Genomic DNA, 6,000 nt, shown 5'->3' on the forward strand with positions numbered 1-6,000 from the left:
CGATAATGTTATTACCTAAGGTGCTACCATTGCTTGAAACAGCGGTGTGATATCGATGTTATTCGTTATAGAGAAGGTTTCTATTCACTGTTGGAAGATGATTTTAAAATATTGTTTCCTATATTTAAATAACATTTTATATAGATGTAGCAGCATGATTAGTTTGATCTGATATTTAAAGGTGATTAATGAGGATCTAGAGTCATTTTTATCCAATATTTTATCATCGCCATTAACTACGTTGAAATATTCAGTATTTGGTGAAGAATGTCATAAAATAAGAAGTAAGCTATTTTATAATATTATCCATCAATACCCGATGAGATTCCAGTCGAAGAAAATTTATGTATTACATAACGACTTTCCCTTTGGGAAAGCGTACACATTTCACAATGTTCATCTCGCAAATGTGAAAAGGAGAATTGATGGATAAGCTACGTAAAACACCTCTCTTTCTCCCTCTCTCCCATCTGTCACTCTCATTCTCTCTCCCTCTCTCCCATCTGTCGCTCTCAATCTCTCTCTCCCTCTCTGGACAGAAACCATAAGAGCTGCTTTCGATTCGCATGAAATTCAAGAATTCATTTTACTCTATTAAACAGTCTTCAGACTACTCACCTCTCCACGTTTTCTCCATAACCCATATATGTTTCTGATCTTATGAAACAGTCTCTTCTTGGCAAGAGAGAACATTTTTTTCTTTCTGTGCACTGACAAATTACGGCTACATAATATTTGATGGCTAGCCAGTCGTGATCAGTCATCGAAAAGAGAGCATGCCATATTTTTATTGTATGTTTTTATCCAGCATAGTCTGACGACCGGACAATATTGCGCAACCTACATATTTAATGTACCGTGCCCCTACTTAACGGAGGACAACAGTGCATATTCTGATATGTATATTATTCGGTTATTCGGAGCGCAGTATTGCAGTCTAGATATTTTGTACTCACTCTTGACCGTGCTTATTTCTCTTCACACATCGTTATTATTTAACACCAGGTAGGCATTGATAGAATAGAATAACGATCAAACAAATTCTACAAGCGATGATCCTGTTTGTTTTACAGCCGATTTTTCTCAGACTATATTATATAAATGGCTAATCTAATTAAAAAGTATTGGCGACTGTTACTATCAGGATGAACGACTAAATAATATTTCCCTCATTTGTTTATACGCACATTTATTACGGTTTTCATCACCTTGACCAAAGTGACATCAGGTTAAAGATATCTCAATTATATTTTCTTTCTCGTCATTTATACAAATCCCAAAGTGTCATTTCATTTCTAAGAGAGAAGAAACGGTATCCTACATAGTTTAAATGTTGTTTTAGCTATTTAAACAAACACTTAGAGTGTTCCTTATTGGCTCTAGAGAATCCGGCGATGAGTGTAAGGAAGGGGAGCAAAGTATTTTGATTAGATCAGGGCAGAAGACGAACAAAAGCCCAATTTTCCACTGCATAGTTCTTGCATTAATACGCCGAATGATACTGAACTAAGGTTTGTGTGTAAATGTCTATTTTTACTTCTGACTAGGAAGGATAGGAGTGATTTAGTTGACAGTTGCAGAAAAATCCGTGCATTACAGTGACTTTAGTTGCTGAGATATGAAATGTAAGAAATGGAGTGTAATACAATATCAACAAGTACAATTTGCAAGGTTTATGATTATAGTTATGCTTTTCCATTATGCATGCGATCTGAAGGCGTATGTTCCTTGAAGAGAGTAAGTTCGTTATTTTGTAATCTTTGTGAGGTTCTGGCCTCAAGCATGCTCGGCCTAATTCATGAGGTAACTAAGATTTTGATTTGTGCAATGTTTTTGTTATTTTGTTCAACTGGTCAAATGTCGAAGCTGGAAAACTGTAAACATTTTGGAACGATATTTTGCAATTCTTAGTATACTCTCTTTTACTCTCTTTTACTTCTTTCAGTCCTTTGATTGCGGCCATGCTGGAGCATCACCTTTAGTCGAGCAAATCAACCCCAGGACTTTTTCTTTGTAAGCCTAGTACTTATTCTATCGGTTTCTTTTGTCGAACTGCTAAGTTACGGGGATTTAAACACACCAGCATCCTTTGTCAATCGATGTTGGGGGGGGGGGACAAACGCAGACACACAAACACACACACATATACATATATACATATACACGACGGGCTTCTTTCAGTTTCCGTCTACCAAATCCACTCATGGCTTTGTTCGACCCGAAGCTATAGTAGAAGACACTTTCGCAAAGTTCCACGCAGTGGGACTGAACCGGAAACTATGTAGTTGGTAAGCAAGCTACTTATCACACAGCCACTCCTATGCCTTGTTTGTTTTTTGTGTAAATGTTGTGGAGGTGCTACATTTAGAGTGTGAGAAAAATAGGTGGATTTACTATATGTTACGATACGCTCTTTGTGTTGAAGTGAAATGATTGAAACATTTTATTTTCAGTTAGGAAGAGCGTATTATTATTATTTTGTTCGCCTTTCTTACATGAATGGGAGACGTAACATATTGTCAGCCGAGCATAATTAGCACTGAATTGTATCAATGTTAACGAATTACTGACTTTAAACTAGGCGTTTCTAGGAAAGGAGATGAAAATTGATTTGATGATACTCACATTTCCCAAACGGCTGTGAAGTACGTACTCACTCAATGAATCTGCAGGAGATAACAGTGTTTCATGGAAATGCTAACCGTTTAAGTTCGACTCGGTCCTTCAAGTTTTCGGTTATGAGATTCTATATGATAACATAAAGAGTGAATAGGCTCCTGAGTTGTTTATTCCGTACACATCCTAATACGTTTGCATGATCCCATACTATTTGGTAAAGTTCTATTTCATCTCACTATAAACGGAATGTTAACCGACGTTAGACAAATGTTCCTGATGAAAGATACAGGAGTTAAGTACATAGAATAAATCAGGAAGACTAGATTTTAAGCACTAAATGGATACTCTAAATCCTTCCCAGTTTTACTCACCCCCAAATTATATTAATTGTTATCATGCATATTAATTAGAAATGCAATATTTAATGCTCGACTAAATAGTTCATAAAATATTAAACATTTTTATCTGAGTGTTTTTCTATAGCTAATATTGCAATTTCGGTCCACCTAACTATAAATCGTACGTAACTCTGCTGTATATAATATATTTCAGTTTCCTTCATCGGGTTTCAAAAAGACAATTTTTTCTATTTGAAAAATCCGAATGTGTGTCCTATAAGACACATATACCAACTCTGACAAGGAGTTCTAAGTTGACATATATGCTGATTGTGACAGAGCTAACAAAGAGTTAACGAAGTAGAAAATAGAAATTGAAGGCAGTAAAGAAATTATAACAGATAAATCAGTGTTTCAAAAATATCGTATTTATAACGAGCGTAATATACAGGATTCCTAATATATAACATAAATGAATAGTTGATGCGTATGATATGCCCTCTAATTTTAGGCGTACTAGTTTTCCAGTTGTTGAAATAAATCGCATTTATCTCACTTCCACCGCATAATAATCGATATTTTCTCATTTATATTCCTTTCCTTGTTGCCATGATATAGGTTTATAACATCAATTCATAGAATTCTTAATGTAAAATTACACTTAACTCTATTCTCTATTCCTCTAGAAACGAGAAAAAAAAAATAACCCAACGCAGCAAAGATCAGAACTACTTAAAGTAATATTCTCAGATCAATGTGATCTTTATATCGTACGGAAAATAATTGTAGTAGGTGATATGACGATCAAACAGGTGACAAAAAATAATATTATTAATGAATATATTATGAAGCGATGACATTCTTATTGTAATGTATCAAGTATGAAGTAGCATTATTATACTGAAGAAGATAACAATATTGTAGAGGCAAGAAAGAGCAAATCTAGATGAAAAGATGCAATATAGAGGTATTCACAGCAGAATTAATGAAAAATCTGTCATAAAATACTTTATGGATCTGTTAACAATTCCTCATGATATTGCAATTCTATTGACAATGACCTAATAAAACCCATGAAACAGAGAATTACCTATTATCCCTAAATTTCCTTTTGTCGCTCTTCCTTTGTGCCAGCAATACGCACACACACAAACACACACATACACACCCACAAAGACACAAATAAATACACACAAGCAAAAACACACACTCACGTGTGTGTGTGTGTGCATGTGTGTGTGTGTGTGTGCATGTGTGTGTGTGTGTGTGCATGTATTGCATTCTTTTATTTTTCTACTTGTTTCAGTCATTTGACTGAGGCCATGCTCCAAAACCACTTTTAGCAGAACTAAGGACTTATTCTTTGTAAGCCTAGTAGTTAACGTTCTCTTTTCCCGGAACGTTAAGTTACGGGGACGTAAACACACCAACATCGGTTGTCAAACGATAGTGGGGGACAAACACACGCAAATATATACATATATATATATACATATATATATATATATATATATACATATATATATATATATATATATATATATATAATATATATATATATATATATATATATATATATATATACGATTGGCTTATTTAAGTTTCCATCTGCCAAATCCACTCGAAGCTATAGTAGAAGAAATAAGGTACTCAGAAATGTGGATGCTTTTATATTTACAGATTTATTTTATATGTCACATGTTTTTATAAATTATATATTAGCGCTTGTATCTAATCTAGTAGACTCTTTAGATTTGATTGTGGTTGAGAGGATTCCTCTCTTTTTCATAGTATTATAAAGTGCGTGGGCTTGAGGAGAGATATAGGATAGTAAAATAGGGTGAGGAATGGGGAGAAAGTGAGACAGTGTGTGTGTTTTTTTGTGTGTGTATGTGTGTGTGTGTGTATGTGTCTGTGTATCTGAAAGGGGTGTCAATGGAAAAGTGAAGGAACGAAAGAAGGAAGAGAGAAAGAATACAAAATTTGTTTACATCTTTACAGGTGGTGAGTTCCTTCAATAGAAAGGGATGAGTTGATTCTAGGCCTTTAAAAAGTGGTAAAATCAGGGGGCCACTCCGAGGAAGGTCTTGATAAAAGTTATTTTTCAAAAAATTGTCTGGATTTAATATCATCATCATCATCATTCTCCTGCGAGAGAGTGTGTGTGTGTTTTATGTATGTGTGTCTGTGTGTGTGCGATTTACCATTTTAAAGGTCAAGAATCAGCTCATCACTTTCTATTGAAAGAACTCACCACCTGTAAAGATGTGAACAATTTTTTTCTTCTTTCTCTCTTCCTTCTTTCTTTCCTTCTCTTTTCCATTGACACCCCTTTCAGATACACAGACACAGACACAAATACATACACACACACACACACACACTCTCTCTCTCTCACTTTCTTCCAATTCCTCACCTTTTTACTATCCTATATCTCTCGCCAGAGGAATCATCTCAAATACAATCAAATCTGAAGAGTATACTACAGTAGATGCAAGCACTTATATATGATTTATAAAAACATATGACATATTAATAAACATCTGTAAATATATAAGGAACCAGATTTCTGAGTACCTTATTTCTTCTAATATATGTATATGTGTGTGTGTGTGTATACATATATATATATATGTATATATGTGTGTGTGTATACATATATGTGTATACACATATAACGTGACACAGAGCGTGTCAAGGTCGACCCTTTGAAATACAGATACAGCTCATTTTTGCCAGCTGAGTGAACTAGAGCAACGTGAAATAAAGTGTCTTGCTCAAGAACACAACGGGTCGGCAAGAATCGAACTAACGACCATACAATCGTGAGCCGAATGCCCTAACCACTCAGCCTTCAATTTATCTCTCTCTCTCTCTCTCTCTCTATATATATATATATATATATATATACATACATACATATATATCTATGTATGTATATACATACATACGTACAATTTGAATGCTCTAGAAGAGCATTCAAATTGTCGGTAGCTACGTGTTCCTTGGAAATACCATCAACGGAAGGAAAGAAAGAACAAAG

Source organism: Octopus sinensis, linkage group LG1 (assembly GCF_006345805.1).
Source record: "Octopus sinensis linkage group LG1, ASM634580v1, whole genome shotgun sequence".
Taxonomy (NCBI): Eukaryota; Metazoa; Mollusca; class Cephalopoda; order Octopoda; family Octopodidae; genus Octopus; species Octopus sinensis.